Raw genomic sequence first — 26,661 nt, 5'->3', positions numbered from 1 at the left:
TTTTATAATTGAAGATTATTTGCTTCATTGGGTCAGGAAGGCCCCTTGGAGTAGGAAATGGTAACCCACTTTAGTATTCTTGCCTGGAAAATCCCATGGACAGAGGAGCCTGGCAGGCTATAGTCTATGGGGTTGCAAAGAGTCAGACATGACTGAGTAACTGAGGACGCATACACAATAGCTTGGTAATAAGTGAATTAGGCAAAGGTACAATTATTGATATATTTACTGTTTTATTTATTTCTCTTAATTTCTATTATTCCTTCCTGAGTTCTTTCAACCTGTCTCTTGCTTTTTTTTTTTTTTTAATCTCAAAGATTATTATTGTGCTTTAGCATTCAGTTGTAAAATGAAAGTTCTCAAAAGTTTTGGTAGTGGTGGTTTAGTTGCTATTTCCAACCCTTGTGATCCCATGGACTGTAACTTGCCAGGCGCCTCTGTTCATGGGATTCTCCAGGCAAGAATACTAGAGTGGGTTGCCATTTCCTTCTCCAGGGGATTTTCCCAACCCAGGAATCAAAGCTGGGTTTCCTGCATCACAGGCAGAGACTTTACTGACTGAGCAACAAGGCAAGATTTTGGGCTAGTTTTGGGGCTAAACTCAAAAGTATGCTTTGGTTCTAAAGATCTATTAAAATTGTTTGTGAATTTCAGGCTTGCATTACTTCCATAAACTAGATGTGGTTATAATTACAGCAAGCTGAATTGTCTGTTTGCTTGGTTTGTCTGTCTTATTTAGCTTCTACTATAGACCTACCATGTTAGTACCAAGAGAAGTAGGTACATTTGCAAACACAAAATACTATTCCAGAGAAAAGGAGAATCATATAAAGCATTTAAATTAATGTATACCTTACAACTTCCTTTTTCTATATTGCAGAGAGAAAGACTAATTGATAAAACTTTTGACACTGGAAAACTTGGTTAGATTAGTAACCAAAGATGTCATCATCTCAGCAACAGAAAATCTTGGAAAAGGTAGGTTACCTGGAAATTGACATTCCAAATGAAATGTTGCTACTTTCAAGCTTCTTGAGTAAAGCCTTGCCCCAAGGGAACCTATATTTGGATCTACTGCCAGTTGTACTGTCAATTTTTTTCTTGCTTTGACGTTTTCTCTTTTTCTTGTTTCATCTCAGGTTTTCTTTCTTCAGGATCAGACACAGAAACTGATTGAATGGCTCCACTGATCAGGAATTGAAAAACCAAACTGCAGAACCTACTGCTTGGTGTATGTCTGCCTTGAGCAGTCTCTTCTTTAGCAACAGGACACGTGCATAATATGGGAGTATCTTTTCTTCCTCACTTCTCCTTGATTTTGTAAAATGTGATCAATTTTTTTTCATAATTTTTAAAGTTAACTTCATGGGAAATCTCCTTGCAAACACAATGTGAAAGCTAAAATGCATCCCTTGAAAGATGAGTGTAGGCAAGTGTCAGTTCTAAGTTTGGGGGTGATCGAGTTATATTAAAATTGCTGCTAATCTCATCAACAATCTGAAAGCTCAACACCTGGATTTTTGAAATCACAGGAAATTTCACTTACCTCTCTGTGTGACTTGGATTTGAGTGTACGTCCACAACTTGTAGTTGTGTCTGTGAGCCTCAACTGAGATCAACCATAGCTTTTCCCTCAGCCACACAGAACTCTCTTGGAGGATTTTTAAAGTGGTAATTATTCACTATAACCAAAATTTCAAAAATGATCGCTAAACCCCATCAAATCTATATACCATAACAACCTAAGAAATAATAGATTGGTTGTGAGAAAACTTTTTACTTATGAAAACAATACAAACAGGATATAAAGTTTTAAAATATTCCTTTCTTTCCCCCTAGCCCCCTCAATCCCATTCCCTGGTATGCTCAGTCGTGTCCGACTCTTTGCAACCCCATGGAATGTATAGGAGGAGCTCCCCCAGGCTCCTCTGCTCATGGGATTTTCCAGCAAGAATACTGGAGTGAGTTGCCATTTCCTAATCCAGTGGGTCTTCCTGACCCAGGGATTGGACCCATATTTCTTATGTCTCCTGCATTAGCAGGTGGATTCTTTACCACTAGTGCCACTTGGGAAGCCCCATTCCCTGGTGAATAACTGTTAATAATAGTTATATATATATATATTTGGCTTTGCTGCATGCCTTGCAGGATCTTAGTTCCTTGACGGGATATTGAACTCAGCCCTGGTAGTGAAAGCCAGTGAGTCCTAACCACTGGACTTCCAGGAAACTCCCTCTCATATATATTAACAGACACTTTTAAAACAATGCTTTTATTTATTTAGTTATGGCTGTGCTGGCTCTTTGTTGCTGCTCGGGCTTCTTTCTGTTGTGGAGAGTGGGGACTACTGTCCAGCTATGGTGCATGGGCTTCTTACTGCCGTGGCTTCTCTTGTTGCGGACCTCCGGCTCCAGGGCAAGTGGGGTTCAGCAGTTGCACCACGTGGGTTCAGGGCTCTAGAGCACAGGCTCAATTGTTGCAGCTCATGGGCTTAGTTGCTCTGCAGCATGTGGGAATCTCAGTTCCCTGACCAGGGATCGAACCCGTGTCTCCTGCATTGGCAGGCAGACTGTTTACCACCGAGCCACCAGGGAGGCCTCTAACAGACATTATTTTATTCATAAGCAAGTGTATCCTCTTTTAAATCTCAAGTAACATCATACAATATATTTACTCTTCTGAACTTCCTTTTATTCACTTAGCAATGTATTTTGGCTGTATGTTGCCCTATTCATGGGTCTACCCCATTCTCCTAGCAGTTGCACAGGGTGTCAGATAATATGATATTATGGATCTAATGTACACATATTGGTGCATATTTCAAATGTTTTCTTTTAGGCTTTTTTCTTTTTCAAATAATAGTTTAGCAAACATGTATTTTGTGAACTTTTATAAATTTTGGTAGAATTGTTTGAAGTAAAAGTGCTAGATAAAAACACATTTACAATTTTTGAATGATATTGTTACATTATTGATACAACCAGAGAGGTCTTTCAAGTTACTTTTCACTCACTGTTGAGAGGCAGGTACTTGGACAAGGGCTGAGGGGAGTTCTGTGTGTGGCACGTTCGCCCGCCATCCTGTCTCTTCAGGTGTGGCTTTTCTACATTGTTCAGTGGCAGCTGCGATGGTACGTGAAGGCCTAGTGGAGAAGGAAAACATTCCTGTGGGCTGTGTGCTGGCGTGGCAGTGGTGGCTGGGCGGGGGCAGCCCTGGGATGGTGAGGGAATGAGCTGGGAGGTACAGCTGCCATCATTAGGACCAGGTCTGAGCTTTCACCGCAACTTGCTGGCAGTCTTCCTGACAAATGTAGAGGGGTCACAGAGTAGGATCAGGAGTCATTCACACAGGCTATCAAGAGAGTGGAGATGGAGGAGAATAAGAATCACATCAAATACACACACACACACACCGTAACACAACTTCTCTTTTTGTTCAGATTCTTTTAAAATTAATTTTCATTGGAGTATAGTTGCTTTATCTGCTCAGTTCTTAGCCAGCTGTGTACTTAACATTTTTTTCTTTTTTTGCATCTTGGGCTGGGCTTTTAAGTTAGGGCTGGTCTCAGTCACTCGTGACTGGCCTTCAGCAGGCAGGGTTCCTCCAGAAATCCTCCCCATTTACTATTCAGTGTCTCTGTGTTCAAATAGCCCAGAACACTTAAGTGACGTGTCCCAGTCACTGGATTTGAAGACACATCCTTATCCTTGAAACTTCTACTCCTTATTCAATATTTTCATCTGGCCTGGCATCTTGTAAGTCCCATTTTTATCCTTAAATAGAAACTTGGAAGTGCCTCTTAATTTACACCCTAGATTTCAGCCTTTTAAGTTGTGGGTTACTTTAACGTTCTTAAAGATATAGTTACGCGAGGAAGTTTAGTTTGTATTCTGCATTAACATGCTAGGTGCTATGGAGGGGCTGTGGATACAAAGATGAATGAAACACAGCTCATGCCTTCCAAAAGCTCATAAAATAGTGAAAAGATTACAAACTGAAGTACAGACTACTCTTTGGTAAGTAAGATGGAGGTATTTAATAAAAGTTCTATGAAGTCCCACTTCTGGAAATGTATCCTACAGATATATCTGTATGTGTATGAAAGGACACATAGATGCGTTGTTCACTGAAGCATTGTTTGTGATGGTAAGAGTTAAGGAACATTTTGAGTGTCTGTTGACAAGGATGCTTTATCGGGTTTTAATAAATGCTCACTATCTATTAATAGGAAATCATCTCTAGGGTGTATTTCCCTATGGAAGAAGCAAGCTGCAGAATATGTATAGCATGTGTTGCCTTTTGTATATGAAATATAGGAAAATGAGATAGGAAATATAGGAAAATATAGGAGAATTAATAATGTCTGCTTGAATATGCATAAAAATATTTAAAGACCCCCAAAGAAACTAATGCACATGCTTACCTCTAGGGGGCATCAGGAATTAGTAGGGTGGATGGGAAAAAGGGGTGAAGCACAGCTTCTCAATGCATGCCTTTTTATTGTCATTTTAACTTTTGTACTATGTGAATGTATTGTCTATTCAAAATTATATTAAGTATATTTGTATTATAAGATAAAAGCTCTGCATTCTCTGGAGGTACATGGAAGTGCTTAGCTACATTGATTTGGGATAAAGATTGTTACCTGGGACTGGACAAGGAGACTCTGAACAAGAGAAAGTAGCCTTTTTAGAGACCACTGACTTTTTCTTACCATATTGTTAGACCCACTACCTCAAGGAAATTATATTTAGCAAAGCTAGGAGGAAGAACTTCACTCTCTACAAAGTTCTCAGTGATGAAATTTCTTATAAACATGGAACATATGTAAGACATGGAATAGATTTCATTCTTTAAACTTTCTAGAGGCCAGGCTGTTCAGAATGGCCATCTCAGGTTTCCCGAGATGGCTTTGTAGGAAAGACATAATTTGCCCATACCTTGAGTTGACCTGCTGAAGTCATGAAATTGAGCCATGTGAACATTTTCTTCTTGAATTTTTAAATACAGGTCTTATGCTGAGTTACAAAGAAGAGAGAGTACTTGCCTTGCCACAGAAATGCTACTTTTCTTTGACAAGCATGTGCTCCCTAAATTTCCCAGAATACCACATTAAGGTAATTTGGGGAAAAGCAGCAGGATAGAATTAGATCTTGAGAATTCTTTGGTCATTTCTGTGAACTGAGATTATGAGATTATGAAAAAATGAGGTAGAGAATAAATAGCTTGTGAGGAAAAAAGTGTTGATGGTAATTTCATGATTATAAAAGACAGTGGTAGGAGATTGTTGAAGAGTGATATAATCATCACACAAACCACCCAGGGACAAAAAAGACTGCTGGTGGATGAAGGAGATTTTACTTCCCTGAACATGTCTGCCCTAAAATTTCCTCACTACGATGTCAATGACGATGACTACTACAGCTTCCCCTCTTCCTGCCTTTTTGGCTCATTTCAGCCATTTTCGTCTGTAAGATTACACCCAAGTGATAAGCCCTGGCTACCCCGGGAGCTAGTGGCAAGTGGCTGGAGACATGGGGGGTGGGTGAGTGTGAAAGCAGGTGACTCAGCACCTTCAGTTCACCAGCTTATTTCAACGCCCCTCTGCCCACCCCGAATCATTTAATATCTCAAATGACCTCAAATCAGTCCCATGTTAAAATCCCGGTGACTTGGGAATAAGGCTTCCGGAGATGACAAAGTGGCCTTATAACTTATTCAGCCTAAACCTAGTATCAGGTTCTTTTTCCAAGTACTAGTGAGTCACTATTTTTATGTGATTACCACGCAAACATCAACATGTTAAGCGAGCTATTGCCGGCAATCAGGGCCACTTGTTAACATAGCATCAGTAAGAGCAACTCAGGTGAGAAACAACTCTGATTATAGGTATTTAGCCCAAATGTACATCAGTTGTAACTCCTTAAATGTATTCTTTTACCAGCTAATTGAAATACTTTATCAGTGAAAGTCTTGACACAACAGTTACACAAACACACATCTAAGAACATGGAGGAATTAAGACTTACAATATACACTTTAACAAAATGATGGCTTAATTTATACTCCCTTTGTAATTTTAGCTAACTATTGTGGTGAGTATTTCTTACTTCAACTTCTAAGTATATGGGCATTTATTTCACACAATATAAAAATACTTCAGGAGGCTTGTGATTAACGCCATGGTATTCAGGCACAGTTTATAGAGACTTTCAGTCAAAGACAAAAGGTCCAAGTGGATGATAAAACACATGAAATAGACGTATATATACAACCAAGGACTTAATTCAGATGTCTCATGTCAGCTGAGCTCTAGCTCTTGGCTTATCAGGAATGTCTCCAAACAAGCATGTTCTGTACCTGGCTCAAGGCTGCCTTGGGGACCAGCCCCTGAGTAGGGTGGCTAGATAAATACAGGGTGCCCAATTACATTTAATTTCATGTAAACACTGAAAAATTTTTAGTATAAATATGCCCCAAACATTACATGCAACATGCTTAGGCAGACATACGCTGTAGCTCTTATGTTCTGACTCTTCAGGCAAGATGCCTCACACATTTGAAACCCCGAAATCCAAACTTTCCCTCTAGCACCATCGTCTGCTTCTTTTATTGTGTATTGCCTTACCCTCTATCGCCTAAGCTTGCCTCTTCCTAAGGGCTTCCCTGGTGGCTCAAAAGCGAAAGAATCTGCCTCCAATGCAGGAGACCTGGGTTCAGTCCCTGGGTTGGGAAGATCCCCTGGTGAAGGGAATGTCAACCTGCTTCAGTATTCTTGCCTGGAGAATTCCACGGATAGGGGAGCCTGGCAGGCTACAGCCCATGCGGTCACAAAGAGTCAGACAAGACTGTATTAGCCTCTTCCCAAAAGAACATTTTGTTCATACTGCTTGTTTTCAAAGAACTTTTTAAATGTTAGTGATTGGAAAGAGATAAACATTGCCTTCCCATCAGTTGTAATACAGAGAAAACTCTCTAAAACCTACTTTCTTCTTTTTCTCTCTCTGCCAATTTTGAATTTTCAAAGGCAGGTCCTTAAGGTTTAGCGCTATATTTAAAAGGGTGGACCGATATGAAATAAGATAGGAGGGTTTTTTTCCTGACAAAGCTTGTATGCCTGGGTTGGTTTCTAGGGATTGTGGTAAAGGCAGTTTCTCAAAGGTTTACTTTAAAATTTTCAGGTCAAGCCAAAAGCCACCACCGGTAGCATGAACAGCATGTCATGGTGAACAGCATGTTATGGTAAGGAAATGAACAGCAGTGTGGTAGAATAAAGAACAAATGTAGAGCTGTCAGATTTGAGGTTGAGGTCTGGCTCTGTAATTGAAGCAGCTGTGTACTTTAAGCAAGTCCTTCGGCCTCCATGAACCTCAGTTTCTTCCTAAGTAACAAGGAGGGCTTAGTGGGGCAAGTATGGAGAGAGATACTTGTATAGAAATGATGTGTAAACTTCAAGTTCCATCTAGACGTTTGCAGTGATGATGAAGATGAAGATGATGGCCAAGATATAAAGAGACACACAGGAGGTCGTTTGTTAAAGAGATACTTTATTTTTTTAGACTTAAAAATATTTATTTATGTATTTATTTTTGGCTGCTGCTGCTCTTTGTTGCTTTTGCGGGGGCGGGGGGGGGTGGTTCTCTTGTGGCAAGTGAGGAGCCGCTCTTTGGTGTGGTGCATGGGCTTCTCATTGGTGGCTTCTCTGCTGTAAAGCATGGGCTCTAGGCGTGCGGGCTTCAGTAGCTGCAGCACACGGACTCAGTAGCTGTGGCTCGTGGGCCCTGGGCGAGTGGGCTTCCGTAGTTGTGGCTCACGGGCTCAGTAGTTGCGGCTCATGGGCTCAGAAGTTGTGGCTCATGGGCCCAGTAGTTGCGGCTCATGGGCCCAGAGGGAGTGGGCTTCAGTAGCTGTGGCTCACGGGCTCAGAAGTTGTTGCGCACTGGTTTAGTTGTTCCGCGGCACGTGAAATCTTCCCGGACCAGGGATGGAAACTGCGTCCCTTGCATTGGCAGGCAGATTCTTGTCCACTGCACCACCAGGAAAGTCCTAGAGAGATTTTAATTCAGACCCTAAAAATTTTAATACCTACTTGGTTCACAAGATTATTATACATGAGTATTGTTCGTATATGGGTTGAGTAAAGAAAGAAAGAAAAAAACCAAAAAAACCCAATTCTATATGCCTTTAAAAGAAAACTTACTAAAAGCTTTTGTGTATAAGAATAAAATTTTTAAAAAGTATAGTTGCTTTACAATATTATGTTAGTTTCAGTGTATAGCATAGTGATTCAGTCTTAAAACAGATTATACTCCATTCAAATTTAATAGCTACAATTTTCTGTGCTATACGGTATATCCTCATTGCTCACCTATTTTGTACATAGTAGTTTGTATAGTTTGTATCTCTTAATCCCATACCCCGATTTTGCCCCTCCCCGCGTCCTCTCCTCTGCGGTAACCGTTAGTTTTCGGTATCTGTGAGTCTGACTCTGTTTTGCATTTATTATACATTCATTTGTAGTATTTTTTAGATTTCACATGTAAATTATATCATACAGTATTTGTCTTTAACTCATTTCACTAAGGTCCATCCATGTTGTTGCAAATGGCAGAATTTCATTCTTTTTTATGGCTGAGTAATATTCTATGACAGCCATACACACCACATCTTCTTTATCCATTCATTTGTTGAGGGGTTGCTTCCATGTCTTGGTTATTGTACATAGTGCTGCTATGAATATTGGGGTGCATGTATGTTTTCAAACTAGAGTTTTCATTTTTTCCAGATATATACCCAGAAGTGGATTTGCTGGATCATTGGGAAGATCCCCTGGAGAAGGAAATGGCAACCCACTCCAGCACTCTTGCCTGGAAAATCCCATGGACGGAAGAGCCTGATAGGCTACAGTCCATGGGGTCGCAAAGAGTCGGACATGACTGAGCGACTTCACTTTCATGGTAGTTTTATTTTTACTTTGTTGAGGAACCTTTGTACTGTTTTTCTATAGTAGTTGTATGAATTTACATCTCCACCAACAATGTTAGGAGGGTTCCCTTTTCTCCACATCCTCTCTAACATTTGTTATTTGCAGATTTTTTTGATGATAGCTATTCTCACAGGTGTCAGATTATATCTTATTTTTTGTTTTGATTTGCATTTCTCTAATAATTAGCAATGTTGAGCATCTTTTCATGTGCCTGTTGGCCATCTGTATGTCTTTGGAAAAATGTCTATTCAGGTCTCCTGCCCATTTTTAAATTTTTTAAAAAATATTGAGCTGTATGAGCTGCTTGTATAATTTGGTTGTCAACCTCTTGTCAGTCATATCATTTGCAAATGTTTTCTCGTATTCTGTAGGTTGTCTTTTTGTTCTGTTGATGGTTCCCTTTTTGCTGTGCAAAGGCTTTTAGGTTTAATTAGGTCCCATTTGTTTATTTTTACTTTTGTTTCCTTTGACCGAGGAGATATAGCCAAAAAATATTGCTATGACTTATGTCAAAGAGTGTTCTGCCTATGTTCTCATCTAGGAGTTTTATGGTTTCAGGTCTTATATTTAGGTCTATATATCCATTTTTAATTTATTTTTATATATAGTAAAAATGATTTTTACAGTATAATTTACTTAGGATTACACTGAGGAAATGGAAAATAGAGTGACATTCTGAGAAGCATTTTGTTTAAAGCCTTTTATTTTGGGTCAGTAGTCACTCAACAACCAATCTATTTATTTTGTATAAGCCTCAGACACATTATTATTGTTGTTACTATTTAACATTATAGCTTGGAGTTTTTGATGCACAGAGAAAGCTTTCATGAGGTATTGAATCTATCCATTTGCTCAGTGATAAAGCAGAGGATGCAAAAGAGGAAAATTGTACCAGAGGTCCTCTGATTCTTTTTTAGCATTTCCATCCTATGCTCAAGGAAGGTGAAGGTTTTGGGAGGACTGAGCCCTCAGAGCTCTGAGTACCAACTCTGACTGGAGGATATTTATCCTTGTTTAATTTTGCTTCATTTATCACTCTGTAACCAATACCAGTCCATCCTAAAGGAGATCAGTCCTGGGTGTTCATTGGAAGGACAGATGCTGAAGCTGAAACTCCAACAGTTTGGCCACCTCATGCGAAGAGTTGACTCATTGGAAAAGATTCTGATGCTAGGAGGGATTGGGGGCAGGAGGAGAAGGGGACAACAGAGGATGAGATGGCTGGATGGTATCACCGACTCGATGGACATGAGTTTGGGTAAATTCCGGGAGTTGGTGATGGACAGGGAGGCCTGGCATTCTGTGATTCATGCGGTCATAAAGAGTCGGACATGAACTGAACTGAACCAATATATATGTGTTATAGGAAACTAGAGAATATGGATAAGCAAAAAGAAGACAAGTATCCCTAACTCTGCCCTCCAGTGTACAGTAGATGTGGTTGTATCTGTAAGATGCTGCTGTATTCAATAGAACCAAAAAGCACAACAGTGGCATCTTCCACAAGCATTATAACCAAGCACATGTGAGATACAACCCAAGACATGTGCGTGCATGTGTGTGTGTGTGTGCACATGTGTGTGTATGTGTAATAGGATGGCAAGCTCTAGAGAAGGCTCTATTTCGGTCATCTTACCTAACTTGCTTTTCTCTAAAACCGGTCCTAAAACTTGTTATTAACACTAAAGTGATAAAATGATGGTTAATTCCTGGCCTTTGACTTAAGTACTCCTGGATTAAAAGCCTTCCTCTGGTTCTCTCTGATTCTTTGATTGGGCTTAGGCAACTCTGTCTCCCCCTCCAGAATTTCTGGGTTAATAGTTCTATTTATCTTGTAGGGTTGTTGGAGGATTAAATGAGGTAATACTTTGAAAGGGTTTAGAATAGCACTGGGCAGGCCCATGATGAGCCCTCCTCAGTATCAACTCTAGAGTAGTTGCTGTCTAAATTCACCTCCCCAAGAGGCCCCATTTTCTGTTCAGTGTGCTATGAGAGAGACTTAGGCTTAAATTGTGACTCACCATTTACTGGCTATATGTCCTTGGATAAATTAACTTCTTGGTGATGTGAATTAGCCCCACAAATACAGAGCACATTGTGTGCCAGATTTTGCCAGGCACTGCAGACCCATGGAGAACAGCTTAAACATAAGAAGGTTATTAACCTGAGCTTGGGTAAATGGTGATAAGCTGAGATCTAAAGGTTTGAAATAGTCTAACCAGAAAGCTAGGAGATGGTGTTTCAAGTCCCACAAACAGCCAGAGAGAGAAGAGGGTACCTACAGGGGGGAATAGCAGGAAGTATCACTGGGCTGGGGTGTGCAGAAGGGGCGTGTTGAAAATGAACTTGAAGAGGATCTTGCAAGCCGCATTAAGAAGTTTAGACTTTATTTTAGGGAAAGTAGCAATCTATGGAAAAAGTCTTAAAGAAAAGACTGACATAATTAGACTTGCACATCAGAAAGATCTCTTGGACTGTATTTCAAAGGATAGACTAGAGACAGTGGTGGGGCCGTGGCGGAATGAGCATACAGGAGAGTGATGGTAGGTTATCAATTGAACGTAGTGCCACAGTGGACAAGGAGAGTGCCTCATGGGTGAGGGAGAGAGGAAAGACTGGTTAAAGCTCGGAAAATTCCTTGGCCATCCAGTTGTTAGGACTCCACGCTTTCAGTGTAGCGGGCCTGGGTTCCATTCCTGGTTGGGGAACGAGGATCCCACAAGCTGAGCAGTACTGACCAAAAAAAAAAAAAAAGTCACAAAAGCTCAAAAGTGTCTGGATTTGGTGGTGGTCCCATTTACCAACACAGACATGAAACTAGGGTAGTTTTGGGGGGAAGATGAGTTCACTTTGGAACATGCTGAATTTGAGGTTGGAAGAAGCTGGGAGCGTCCACTGAATAGCTAGACATGTGACCCTAAAGCTGAATCAGCACACAGTAGGTGTTTAAAGCCTGAGTTTCCCTTTACCTAGCGCCCATTCGCTCACCGCTCACCCTCAAAACATTTCTCTGCTATCACTTCCTCTCTGTCTCCTACTTTTTTGATTTTTAAGGCATTTTGGTATATTTCTTTCCAATATTTCTATGCTTTTGGAAAAATATAGTTGAAAACATACTGCATATATTCTTTTCACTTGCTATTTTAATGTTACTATTTTGACTATGATTTTTGATAACTGCTAGACAGTTCCACCTTACAGATATACCAAACTTCACTTGGCCATTTTTCCACTGTTAGGCATCTAGGTGCTCCTGTGTTTACAAACAAATCTTTGTTCCTGTTGCTGATCATTTCCCTACACCAGGCTTCTAGAAGTGAGACTACATGTTAAACATTTTCAGAGGAAGAAGAAAGCTAGTTTCATATTAACGATTGAACGTGATACAGCTGTTTTCTCACCAGCACAGCACTAACTTTTCAAGTCCCACTGATGTTATCACCAAAGTGGGGGGCTTTTTGACTCATTCATCCTGTATATTTTGTAAGGAGCATCCTCTTCCTTATATTTAAAATACTAATCATCTATTTGTTTGTAATGTTACACACTGTTCAGTTGTTTCCTGTTGTTGTTCAGTTGCTACGGCATGTTCGACTCTTTGCAACCTCATGGATTGCGGCATGCCGGTCTTCCTGGTTCTTTGCTATCTCCCAGAGTTTTCTCAAATTCATATCCATTGATTCAGTGATGCTATCTAATCATCTCATCTTCTGCCACCCTCTTCTCCTTCTGCCTTCAAACTTTCCTAGCATCAGGGTCTTTTCCAATGAGTCAGCTCTTCTCATCAGGTAGTCAAAGGATTGGAACTTCAGCTTCAGTATCAGTCCTTCCAATGAATATTCAAGGTTGATTTCCTTTAGGATTGATTGATTTAATCTCTTTGCTGTCCAAGGGACTCTCAAGAGTCTTCTCTAGCATCATAGTTTGAAAGCATCAATTCTTTGGCACTCAGCCTTCTTTATGGTCCAGCTCACATCTGTACATGACTACTGGAAGAACCATAGCTTTGACTAGATGGATCTTTGTTGGCAAAATGATGTTTTTGCTTTTGAATACGCTGTCTAGGTTTGTCATAGTTTTTCTTCTAAGGAACAAGCATTTTTTAATTTTATGGCTGCAGTCACGATCCACAGTGATTTTGGAGCCCAGGAAAAGAAAACCTGTCACTGCTTCCACTTTTTCCCTTTCTATCTGCTATGAAGTGATGGGACTAGAGGCCATGATCTTAGTTGTGTTTTTTTTTTTTTTTTTAGTGTTGAGTTTCAAACCAGCTTTTTCACTCTTCTCTTTCACCGTTATCAAGAGGCTCTTTAGTTCCACTTCACTTTCTGCCATTAGAGTGGTATCACTTCCATATCTGAGGTTGTTGATATTTCTCTCAGAAATCTTGATTCCAGCTTGTGATTGACCCAGTCTGGCATTGTGCATGATGTAGTCTGTGAGTTAAATAAACAGGGAGACAATATACAGCCTTGACGTACTCCTTTCCCATTTGGAACCAGTCCAAATTGTTCCATGTCTGGTTCTAACTGTTGCTGCTTGACCCACATACAGGTTTCTCAGGAGACAGATTAAGGTGGTCTGGTATTCCCACCTCTTTAAGAATTTTCCACAGTTTGTTGTGATCCATACAGTCAAAGGCTTTCACATAGTCACCATTCAGAAAGAACTATATAGATCTGATCCCTATATTCTAAAAGTTTATGGTCTAAGAGAGACATGCATACTTAAGATTTACCTAAACTGTTAAAACTACAACATGGATGGACCTCCAATGAGTTTAGGGCAATCACATTTGAAGGATCAGGACCGAATTAACATTTATTACATAGACTGAAGGGAGAAAAGATCAGTGGGGACCAGCTGGGACATCCAGTGTTCACCTGGACCAAACGTGGAGCCTGTTCATTCCTTCTAAAACTCTATATTATAACCTATTTCCTCCTCTCTTCCAGTTCATAATACCAAGCGACTGCCCTCAGAAATGCACTGTAACCCCCTTCTTGGTTCCTTAACTTCTTCCCCCATTTCCCTCTTGACCCACCTTTCCCATGTCACTTTCCTGTCTCCCAGCCTCAAGTCTCAGACTAATCCTGCCCTTTATCATCAGGGGTAATGAGTGGCACTACCAGATCTCCTGTCTCCCTGGAATCGTGTTTGGAAAGCACAGGCCCTGCCTGTGGCTATCTGCCCTCCCAGACACCATCTGCTGCCTGTCTGTCACCATCAACTGCAGGTACTGTGTTCATGGGACCAGACCTTCGCCTACCACCCTCCACTGCAGGTATCCTATGATGGTCCGCCTCTTTGACATGAGAGAGCCCATTCTTGGTTCTAGGAACAAATCCTTGCTGGTCTGCCTCATTCCTGCCAGAGATAAAGATAACACTGATAGTAACAAAAAACATATAGTGAGTGTTTAAAGCGATGGTGCTCAGACGTTCAGTCCTGTCCGACTCTTTGTGATCCCCTGGACAGAGAAGCCTGCCATGGACTGAAGCCTGCCATGGACTGAAGCCTGCCAGGTTTCTCTGTCCATGGGATTCTGCTGGCAGGAATACTAGAGTAGGTTGCCATTTCCTTCTCCAGGGGATCTCCCAAACCCAGGGCGTTTCCTGCATTGGCAGGTGGATCTTTACCACTAGCGCCCCCTGGGAAGCTCCAGTGAGTGCTTACTATTATTCATTTAATGGTTTTGGCCCTTCCATTCTTGGCCGTGACAGGAGACAGGCTATAACTCACTCCTGAAGAGATCTAATGTGGGTGAACATATTAGCATATTATCACAGGCATGAAAGCTGATACTCCATCTACCCAGAACAGGCCCAAGGAGAGGGAAAAGCAAGACCCCTCCCTGTCTCACTGTCTGTGCCAAGTCCAGAGATGGTGCTTGCCTACTGCTTCCAGCGGCCCGTCACAGATAAGGCAGTCATCAGAAGCCGAGGTGTTGCCAATAAGAATATTCACTGAAAGAAACGCACTGGCTTCATTTTTGGGCAGATTCTCTTCCCGTGGAACAGTAAATCCTTTTACCTAGTCTTCTTGCTCTTCCTGAGTCTAATCTATACCTGTTTTTACTGTGTTTCAGCTACGAGTGTAGTAGAAGTAAATTAGAAAGAACTTTTTTCTCCTCTATATTGGCTTCATGTTAATATGAACCTATGGTCTGAAAAGGAGTTTTTTGATTATCTGGGTATGCAGTCATCCTTACCACTGACTAATAAGAGGTAATTATCATCAAATACTCATCCACTGAGGGGGAGTTACAAGTTGTGTCAGTTGTTTGGTGAATAATACTAATGCAGTTTATCTTACAGGTTACTATCTCACAATGATCAGCTAGTAAAACACAAATTATGGATTGGTACTTAACATTTTTTTGTTTGTCCATCCATATTAGATTTAAACTTTTTTCAACTTTGTTTTATTAGTTATATGCCTGTGCATGAATTACATAATCATGAATACACTGTGCTATGCTAACTACCACACAGGTACTCTCTCAGTGCTTGAAGGAACCTCACGAGCCTCTGTGTGTGTGTGTGTGTGTGTGTGTGCGCTTAGTCACTCAGTCGTGTCCGACTCTTTGCAACCCCATGGACTGTAGCCCACCAGGCTCCTCTGTTCATGGGATTCTCCAGGCAAGAACACTGGAGTGGGTTGCCATTCCCTTCTCCAGAGGATCTTCCCAACAAAGGGATTGAACCCAGGTTTCCTGCATTGCAGGCTGATTCTTTACCATCTGAGCCACCAGGGAAGCCCCATAAGACCGATACTGATATTTTTCCCATTTTACTGATGAGGAAATTGGGGCTCAGAAATTGAGCTCCAGAATAGTCTGCTGTCTACCACTGTACTATCATGGCATGGTTCATTTTAATATATTTTATTATTTCACAGATTGAAGTTTATCATGACTTAAAACTTATCTCCTGAACATACCAACTATAGTTAGGAAAAGTCTCACTAGGCACACCTCATATATAAAGTAGATGTTTTTTTATAATTTCACCATTGCAAAGAACTTTCCTAAAAGTCTTCTGTCCTGCATTATTACCATTTATCTCATAAATATATTATTAGATTCATCAATGGAAAAGTTTCACTTTTGTGTTAAAATAATGACAAACTGTAAACTATTTAGAAGGGTAAACAATTATGGCTGGTATGAGCCCTAAATTCTTTGGAATTGGTCAGGAATTAGCATGCTCACATAAGCATTAGTTGGACCGTGCTAAATCCTGGATTCTGTCTTTAAATTTGCTTCAAAACTAAATCCTTTCATCTTGTGTCCTAATGTTTCCATTTCTGGTCAGGTATAGGGCAAAATTAGGAAGTAGAGAGATTTAGAAATGCCTTTTCCACCCCCTTCCCCGCCCACAACTAAAGTCCTATTTAGTTCAATGTTCTGAGGAGCTGAGATGGGATTAAGACCCTACTACAGTGTCTTCTCCTGGAAGAGGACATGGCAACCCACTCCAGTATTCTTTCCTGGAGAATCCCATGGACAGAGGACAGAGGAGCCTGGCAGGCTATAGCCCAAGCGTTGCAAAGAGTCAGACAGGACTGAAGCGACTTAGCACAGTTTCTTCTAATGAGAGCTCTTTCCATTCTGCATTTATCAGTTATTAATTATTCATACTGCATGATTGAGGATTTTGGAGTCAGAGATTCACCTGCAATATTTGGAATACCAGTGGAGGTCTACATCAACACAGAATTTATACAGCAGCTGGTAGTAGTCAAAGCTAATGATGGAATTTCAGTTTAATAGAAAGACCCCCAACCGAGCACACCATCTTGAAAAAAGTATACTTATCAAACAGCTTTCAATCAGTTCAAGAGAGACACATTAATTGGAAAGAGGAAGATTTGAGAGTAGCTTGTCATTGTGCCAAGTCCAGATCAATAACTTCATGTCTGTGCTTTGGTAGACGTAGCTTTTGCTTTGTTAAGTAACCATATCTACATCTTCTTTATTTGGATAAGGAGATCTTTGTTTCTTTTGACAATATTAAATGATACCTTCTTTTAATTCTCTCTGTATCTTCATAATGAACATGATTAAAATTTGGACTTGTGATTATAAAGGTCAACGTTGTTTTTATTTGAAAACAAATTGTATATTTTTGTAATAGGAAAGCAGTGCCTATGAGATGTAAAAAATTTTCATTTTTGAAAATTTCATTGAAATAAAATTATATGAGTAAAATTAAATTATGGTGGTTTACCTAAAAGGAAGAATCTGCTGAACCATGATGATCTGGAGTCCATTAAAATTATCTTGGGGATAAATGTACAGAGTAATTTGCTAACAAGAAACAAAAAGAAAATGGGGTTGACTTTTGGAAGGAAGGATTTGGAATACTAAAGAGGAACGTGACAGCCATTAAGTCTCAGTTTCCTTATTTGTTAAAAGGAGAAACCAATACAAGATTGTAAACCAATTATCCTCCGATTAAAAATAAATTTTAAAAAAGGAGGTATTTGTTCTAACTTGTGGCTTTCAAGCTATTTGTAATGACTGGTCTTAATGGTACCTTAAGGGACACTGTGGACCAGCAGGGCAGGTGGAGAGGGCAGAGAGGGTGGTGCAGCAGGAACCCAAGGTGGTGGAGGAAGCAGTTTGAGGGGCAGGGCTAGGAGTTCCCTTTCTCACAGCAACCAGGACAGAGCATTTCTTTCTCTGTTTCCTTCCTTCCTCTCTTCCTCCTCCCTTCTCTGTCTTTCCTTTTCTCTCCCTTCCCTTAACACGTAGAAATATTGAATTTATGCAGACAATTTCTTTTCATAAAATAGGGTTCCACTTCTAAAATATGGCTTGCAATCACTGAACTAGATAATTCTAAGTCTTCTTCCCCCTAGGAATCCTTTCCTTCTAGGAATGCTTTGATTACTATTAGGATTTTAAGATCCAGAAACAAAATAACAAGAGAAGGTGGAGCATTTTTTTGGACATACAACAAGTATCTATCTTGCACTAATTGTAGTTCTGTTAAGATACAACAAAAGTCAGCAGAAATGGTATCTTCCTGACCCCCTACAGAGATATGGGACTACTGTGAATAGGTCTAAGTTTTTTTGTTTTGTTTTTTTGTTTTTCAGAGCAAATGTGCAGAAAAGAACCAAGCTCACTTAGGTGCTTAATCTACTAGATGATATTTGAGGAGAATGATGGAATTATGGTCCAATTAAAAAAATCAGTTTCATGCATTTAGAGGATCATAAACTATAAAAATCAAGGGGATACTTTAAGATCACTTTTCTCATATATTCACTCACCAATTAAATCAGTGAGGTTTTAACCAAATGTGTCAGCTACTATGCTGGGTGTCGGGGTACTAGTATATTGTCCCTATCTGTATAGAGATTATGTCTTAGTGGAGAAGACTGTTGGTTAAACAAATAAACCTGTAAGAATATAACTACAAGTTATTATAAATGCTATTACGTAAAAGAACAGGCTTCTCTGAGGTCTTACGTTAGGGAACACATGAGACACGAGGCTGGAGGGAGAGAAAGTGACTGGCCTCAAGTCACTGAGGAGCGGGCATTCGTCTGACACGTATTCTCTCCGTCTCACCAGTTTGGTTGTAGAAGCCTAGGCAAATAATCAGGGGCAAGTGATGGGAACCAGAAATCGATGAGTTTCTTTACTGGCATCTTCACTACTTTGAAATGTTGGGCAACCTTGAGAGACATCAGATACCTGTTATTAAGAATAAGAGCTTCCAGTTTTTGAAAATTGCTTTGTAACAATTTTTAAAAATAATTGTTTTAGGGCATCTCTGCTTGCAGTATGGTTGACTAGAGGCTGAAAATGGTTTGCAGGGGTAACAAAGTCCACAATTAAAGAAAAACAGTTGTATTAAAATTTCTAGGCCACAGCCAGGTTCCCAGCTTCGCTGAGTCTACTTTGCTGCAAAACAAGTGGTTTTAACGTTTCTATGGAAGATCCAGTCCAGATGTCTGTCAATTTCTGCTACAAATCTTTGCCTTGGCTTATCAGTTAGAAGAAAACGCAAGTGAAAGCATCATTATTAAAATTACGAACAGACTTCCCTGGTGGTCCAGTGGTTAAGAATCTGCCTTGCAATGCAGGGGGTGAGGGTTTGATCCCAGGTTGGGGAACTAAGATCCCACATGCCATGTGCCGCAACTACTAAGCCTGCACACCACAACTCGGGAAATCCTGCTTGATACAGCTAAGACCCGACACAGCCAGAAAGAGAAAAAAAAAAAAAAAAGAGCCCTTAAATAAAAATGAGCCATTAATAAGCAATGATTAGCTAATAGCAACTGTAATGAACTTTGGAGACTGAGCTAGGTGAGGACTTTTCTGATTGACTTCCCTCAATCTAAAAGCCTAAATCATAGTCAGTGCCATTAGGTTGGAATGTTTCATTTGTTCTTATACCATCAAATTTGTATTTTTATTATAATTAGAAATTATGTGTACATATACATTTGATCCCCGGGTCGGGAAGATCCCCTGGAGCGGCCCATTCCAGTATTCTTGGCTGGAGAATCCCATGGACAAAAGTGAAGTGTTAGTTGCTCAGTTGTGTCTGACTCTTTGCGACCCAGGCAAGAATACTGGAGTGGGTTGCCATGCCTTTTTCCAGGGGATCTTCCCGACCCAGGAATCAAACCCAGGTTCTCCCACTTTGCGGGCAGAACCTTTACTATTTGAGCTAGCCGGGAAGCCCTCCATGGACAAAGGAGCCTGGAAAAAGAGTCGGACATGACTGAAGTGAGTTAGCATGCATGCATACATTATATGTAAATCTTTGCATTAACAAATGAATGGGATTACAGCACAAATGTTGGGGTTTTGTGCAGACTATTTTTTCCTTTTCCTTTTCATACCTCCTTCCTTCTCATCTCTTTTCCTGCTACCCTTACCTGTGACACAACCCTTGCTATCAAACTAGCTTACATCTTTGCATATTTTTAATCTACGATCATGTAATCCTGTGTAAGGATATATAGGTACACAGTAATATGTATATATATACATTCCCATGAATGGGCTTCTGGGGGCCTTTAATTTTTTTCCTTTTTGAAAAATAGCATCATATTATATACTCCTCTCACTGGGCAATGCCTCCAGAAGATGTCCCCAAGTCAACTGGTATACTTCTATTTCTCCTACTACTTTTATAGTATAGATGGGCACTTATAGTGAATGAACATTTGATGATTTCTTGAGTAGTAGGGTAGAATGAGCTCTGGATATAAAGATAAAACACTACAATGAAAGGAAAAGTGAGGTACAGGCACCTAAGCCATTTTGTACCTTTTTGATAGAGTTGATTAGTGGAGGAAGAGACATTTGTCTTCCATTAAAAAAAAAAAAAAGATTTTCAGTATCTCAGTAGCAATTTTCATCATCAAATCAGTTTCAGACCACATAGGATACTTAATTCTATCAGCCCCCTCAGAGGGTGAGAATTTCGGAAATACCGTTAGTCAGAAAATGAACTCAGGAAAACATTTGTAAAATCTCTTGTCATCTCAGAAGAATCTTAATACAACAAGCTACTGAACTGTCATTGAAACCTATGAACTGAACCTCCCATCTTGTTCATTTTGGAAGGGAGATCTAACACAGAAATTGGGTTGGATAGAGAGGTCTAGGGAGAAGGAAATGGCAACCCACTCCAGTGTTCTTGCCTGGAGAATCCCAGGGACAGAGGAGCCTGGTGGGCTGCCGTCTATGGGGTCGCACAGAGTCGGACATGATTGAAGCAACTTAGCATGCATGCATGCATTGGAGAAGGAAATGGCAACCTACTCCAGTGTTCTTGCCTGGAGAATCCCAGGGGGGCTGCAGCCTGGTGGGCTGCGGTCTATGGAGTCGCACAGAGTTGGACATGACTGAAGCGACTTAGCAGCAGAGAGGTCTAGAATCTAGACTGTTCAGTATTTAATTCCTAGGTAGTTTCTCAAGCATTATCACATCCCTTAAAATTCCTTACATGTTACTCACATTCATCAAATGTGTTGGTTCCACTTTCACTAAAGGAGAAGACATCTTCATACCAGTACTACCTTAGAATCTGCTGACTGACCCAGCTTTCAAAGGCAGAATCTCCAGTAAAAATATCTCTCTTTATATGTACAACCAATAAAACAAAACCAGTGTGTACAATTTAATGTAACCTTACTGCAGACTTCCACAATACTATCACTATTTTATTAATGTCTTAATTTAATTCAAAGCATTAGAAACAAAAGTGAATATCAGATATTGCTCCAAAGTAGTGACTGTGTCTTCTGAACTATCTGGGACTCAGAGTGGGTTTGAGAGGGGGAGCATCCTTGGATTTTTAATGGATACCTCTTTTCTGTTTGCTGATTTTTTTAAAGGTCATGAAGACTTGATTGAGAAAGAAGGGAACATGGAATATCTGGTTTTAGATCATCCCAAACTTGTCTCATCAATAAAATGTCACTTCAGCTTTGCTTATTTGTTGGACAGGATAGAGGTGGAACTTTAAAAAGGCCTGGAGTGACCTGTGGATTGAAGAGAAACCTCCCCAAATCAGAGATGAGGACTTTTTACCAGCAGTTTTCAAACACAGACTTGAAAAATAATAAATTAACCTTTCAACACTTGGAAACCTTAGAAAATTGCATGATCACTGATAAATCATTAAAATCACTTTTTTTCTTCTTTGAACATAATAAAGACCATTTTTCTTAGATCTGTTATATACCTTCAAATGGAACAAATACAATGAATAAACAAGCTACTTTATATTTTCAATCTAGTTATAAGGAAGGAATGTTTTTGGATCCTGGATGTTAGCAGTTTCCTTAAAAAAAAAAAAAAACCCAGGAAACCCTCTATAAATGAAAGAAAAGTGTATAGTATGCAAATTCAAAGTGTACTGTCCTCATTTACCCAGTGGAATTCAAAATAAGCCCCAACTTGTGAACATATTAAAACAGATTGAAATGGATATTAGTGGGATTTGTAAGGAGAAGCACTCCAGTCCATCAAACATGCTATGCACTAGAACTTTGATAATGTTGTTTTACTGATAATTACCTGCCGGCTGTCACCTCAACGTGGGATTTCATGCAGGTTCCTATATTTAAACATTACATTCGGAGCCAAGCCTGCAAAGACACTTATACTGATCTGGCCATGTCCATTTTATTTCACAATTATCTGTGAATTTCTTCGTGAAAAGCAATCCATTTAACTCCCTTTTAATTGTGTTTGATCTGTGTGGGCAAGAGACCCATCAATACCGGGTTCCCACTTCCCTGGCCAGAGCAGGTTCTGCCTTCTCTCCCTTGCAGGCACCAGCAGATACCAGAATTACTAGAAAGCAGCACTTCCCAACAACAAGCATGAATATTCATCTGACCTGAAGAAATAGTCACGGGGCAAAGCAAATACCTTGTATTAACTAAAGGTGTTTTAAACAGGAAGGAGCATCTTCTGCCGTCCTCCTGGGCAACTAGCGCCTGTGGGCCCTCGGGCTCTGCAGAGAACTTCCTTTTCTCTCTACCCCACCCCCACTTTTTTTTCCCCCATACTGAACTCCTAATTAAATTTAACAGTTTCAAGAGTTTAAACTGTATACCTTTTTAATTGTGTCCTACTTTGTATTGGCTGATGCACAAGTCTGAAAATGGATATTACAGCTTTTTATGATATAATATCACCCTAATTGGTGCTTCATAGGCCGCGGCTGAATTCTTTTCAATTAAGCGCTAACATACAGTAACTGTTTCTCTCTGCAAATGCTGGAAAGCCATTCACAAGAGAGGACTGGTACTGCACAATTCCAAAGTACCTTAATGTGTCAAAAATGTTTTGTGAAGAAAGCTACACTGTAAATGCAATCACCTACATTGGTGTCCCCATTGTTCACTGGGAGTGAAAGTATTGCTAATTGTCCTGCGTTTTAGCTGGGTTTTTAAAGCATTATGTAGTAAGTACACCGGAGGGTCAATTTGTGAAGTGAAATACTTAGCATGCAAAGCGTAATACAAGATGCTGTGTAATACTTGACCTCTTAGCATAATAAATGTAGCAGTGAAACGCTGTGCATTCAGCATTCACTGAATAGAGCCTTCGCAGTGGAACAAAACCAGAAAATGTTCTCTTCATTCCTTTTTTTTTTTTTCACTAAGCGAAAATTATTCTTTATAATGGCCATTGCAGCAATTAGCTGGCATTTGGTGGAATAAATGTGCAGAAATAGCAATTTCTTATTTTAAATGAGATTTTGTATGGAGCCTGCAAATTACTCGAGGTATATGAATAATTGTGCCTTAGCTTTATGCTACAGAATAGGGTGTGGGTGGGTATAAAGATTTCCTATTTGCAGTTAAATGTTTAGACATTTTATTATTTTAATTTCACTCACAGTCTGCCTGGACTGACCCTGCTTTCCCATTGATCATTTCATGTGCGCCTGGAAGCAAGTGTGCAGATGGCGGGAGACTCCCAATTAGTGCACCATGTTTTTTATGAATGTGACATGTAAGTGCAATCAGGTCTCCTCTGGAGGCAATGGTGGTGTTGATACTTTTGAGTTTCTAAATCAATACAGTTTAATCATCTGCATGGAATGAATGTTTATCAATATTCTCTGTGGTCAAATGCAATTGGAAACTTCATTAATTTTTTATCCAAAGTTTTTCACCTTATTGAAATGCATTCTTCCAGGCATTCATGATTCATCTAATTAGCCTTAAATAGGGTATTTTTTTCCTTCTCTCAAAGTGATTCAGTTAATTGCGTCCATCTATTCATAATTACAAGGTGGATGAGTTTGGTAAAACTGAAATTATGAAATCTGCAGAGAGATTCTAAGAGGTTTAGGATGTAGACTATAAAAAAGGAATGAGTAAAAGTCAGAGCAGTGAAATATTTTGTTTTAATCCCCCTTAGCCCACCCCACTCCAACTGCTTTCTTATGGGGTTTTATGTATTTATTTTTTTTACTTATCATTTGTAATCCAACAGCTTGCAAAAATTGATTTGAAGTAAGCTCATCATGAATAAAAATAATAATAAAGCAAACCCTACAAGAGCACTTGAACAATGTGTCAAAAGTTATTCCAGAAATTTTTAAGATAATATATAATCATTTAAAGCCTAGATGTTCAAAGAAGTTTCTTTCACCCACTGACCAGTTTCCTGAGATCTCTGACCAGATTTAACTACTTCAGCAGCTCTCTTATATGTTCTCTTTCACACTTCTGAGTCCTTTCTTCTTATTTCCATCCTTCACACATTTTATTTGCATATTCTAAGTATTCTATATAAGTTTGAATAATTAATATAATCAATATAATATAAGTTTCAAGAATTTTATTATTTTCCTAGGCACCTTTTCTAGCTCAATAACTTTTTTTGGTCTTTAAAATTATGTTTTGGGATTATTTTTTAGCTAAAGGAAAGAACAGTCTCTCCTAATTTTTATTTTACCTAAGACCTAAGCACACACGACTTTTTACTCAGACCATCAAGTGATGCCAAAAATTCCTCTGCCAAATGCTATAATGAAGGCAACTCATTAGCAAATGACCTAGCTCATCTGTTAAATCCAACCTGTGATACTGCAAAATTGGAAATAGCCCCAATTAGTTATTGTTAATCTAATCTGGGTAAATGATGTTCTCACAGAGCAGCAGATACCAGGCCTCTATCACTTTACAAACAAGGCTTGTTTGATACACTCTCTCACAACAAGCCCCAGGGAGGGTACTGGGTCATTGTATTATTGCCTTTGCCCAAAGGTCATGCTTAAGAACTTTAACAAACTGCATAGCGGCTGCCCAGAAAGAATTGTGCCTGATTTCTGTTCTATTTTCACTCTTTTTTTTAAACTAATGGAACAAATAACAAGTCACAATTGGAGCTTTACCATTCAAGATGATTTATAGTTGACCCAGGTAATTGACTGCAAGAATTAATCTATTTTAAAATTGTATATATATATTAAAAAAAAACATGTATATATAAAATGAAAGACTGTGAGTGCTAACATTTTTCTTTCTAATTATTCCTTCCTGAAATATTTCTACTGGACTTCCTAAAGAACAATGTAGTGGAGTGGACTAAGGGTAAAATTTCATTCCTGTCTTTGTGGGGTACATGCAAGGGTTATAAAAATAACAGTGTAATATATTGGTATGTTAGAACACAGACATGTCAACTGCATTTTCATACTGTGTGCGTGATCAGTCGCTAAATTGTGTCTGACTCTTCCCAGCCCTGTGAACTGCAGCCTGCCAGGCTCCCCTGTCCATGGGATTTTCCAGGCAAAAATACTGGAGTGGGTTGTCGTTTCCTCCTCCAGGGGTTTTTCCCGACCCAGGGATCAAATTCGCATCTCCTGCGACTCCCGCATCAGCAGGCAGATCCTTTAGCTCTGTGCCACCTGGGAATTCCAAATGTTCTAATCATGGTGATCACCTGGGTAATTCTTCCCCCTCCCCCCGCAAAAAACTTCTTTCAGTTTGGTCCACGGCTTCGGAGAGGGCTCCACGGTGATTAAAAAGACTGCCTCCTGGCTGCACAGAGAGGCTTCAAGCAGAAGCCCTGACATCAGAGGGTCTCCCCGAAGGAAGCTGGGCTTGGAGGCTCCCAGTCCTGCCTAAGGGTGAGACTTTCAAAGAGATACTTGACCAGCCCAGTCAGCCTATAGAGGTTAGTCACGTGGTCCCCCATCTTCTTGATGAGTTTCACCTGCTCTTCCACGAAGCGGCTTTCCAGGAAATCGGAGGTGGAGGTCGGGTGGGCTGAACCTAGGCTACGCAGATTTGAAAGGGCCTGGTCGAGGCCCTTCTGCCTGGGCATGGCGGCTTCCATAGTGTCCTGGGTTTTACCTCAGTCATTTTGAGATGGCTTTTGCACGTCCTGGAAGACTGCTTCGCAGCAGTACTGGTTTCGCATTTTCAAGAGATGCTTGGCACCCTGGCGTTTCTCCTCGCCCAGTTCACGGAAAAGGTCCTCCCGGTGGAAACAGAAGCCTGGAGAGAGGTAGGTATGGGAGGCCTGTAGGTGTATATTGACGGTGGCCTCCACCTCGGTGGAATAATTCTGATGACCTGGAAGCTCATGGTGATCGGTAATAAGGAACATAGCTCAGAGAACTGGCTGGTTCCAGTGGCCAAAGATGGTTGATTGGCTGATTCTGAAGGTTGCAACTGTTGAAAAGGATGGAGGGTGGTCTGAGGCTGGAGCAAGGGGTGTCCCTGGGGTCTGTTCTGTCCATATATTGTTGAAACAAAGGACAGAGCTGCAGGACCAATGAGTGCGCTACTGGATAATTCTTTTCATGAGATAGTTCATGCCATGATCAACTAACAAAATCTTCGCCACATCCTGAGAGGTACATGCGGGGGGCGGGGGGGGCGGTGGGGGTGCTTTATAGTTAATTAAAATAAAGAAAAAAAGGATGGCACAAATGGTGAAAATCTGTTGTATGTTAAACTGTTAATCTCTGGATCATTGGAGGTTTTATATCATCGCCGTAAAAATCTAATGACAATATTTTCACCTGGAATATTTACCAAGGGACATGTGCATGCTTAGTCGTTCAGTTATGTCTGACTTTTTGCGACCCGGTGGACTATAGTCCTCCTGGCTCCTCTGTCCATGGGATTCTCCAGGCAAGAATGCTGGAGTGGGCAGCCACTCC

General features: G+C 40.2%; 1 long non-coding RNA gene and 1 pseudogene across 11 annotated transcripts in view; one reads left to right on the top strand and one right to left on the bottom strand.

Annotated features, from left to right (window-relative positions):
- Nucleotides 1-24,048, top strand: part of LOC138423711 (uncharacterized) — a 46,949-nt gene extending 22,901 nt beyond the window's left edge. For 3 of the 11 annotated variants that reach the window (XR_011250425.1, XR_011250433.1, XR_011250429.1), the window contains 5 exons: nucleotides 881-978; nucleotides 1,140-1,231; nucleotides 7,182-7,242; nucleotides 14,097-14,222; nucleotides 21,359-24,048. This is a non-coding gene — a long non-coding RNA (uncharacterized lncRNA). Of the gene's footprint in view, nucleotides 1-880; nucleotides 979-1,139; nucleotides 1,232-7,181; nucleotides 7,243-8,785; nucleotides 8,958-14,096; nucleotides 14,271-15,074; nucleotides 15,214-18,091; nucleotides 18,280-21,358 lie in introns of all 11 variants that reach the window. The other 8 variants (XR_011250430.1, XR_011250434.1, XR_011250426.1 and 5 more) reach the window with 5 other exon arrangements.
- A 1,517-nt stretch (nucleotides 24,049-25,565) lies between these two features.
- Nucleotides 25,566-26,102, bottom strand: LOC138423407 (ferritin light chain pseudogene; annotated as a pseudogene).
- Between the last annotated feature and the right edge of the window lie 559 nt (nucleotides 26,103-26,661).

Source organism: Ovis canadensis, chromosome 18 (genome assembly GCF_042477335.2).
Source record: "Ovis canadensis isolate MfBH-ARS-UI-01 breed Bighorn chromosome 18, ARS-UI_OviCan_v2, whole genome shotgun sequence".
Taxonomy (NCBI): Eukaryota; Metazoa; Chordata; class Mammalia; order Artiodactyla; family Bovidae; genus Ovis; species Ovis canadensis.
This window is presented reverse-complemented; position numbering and strand designations above follow the sequence as displayed.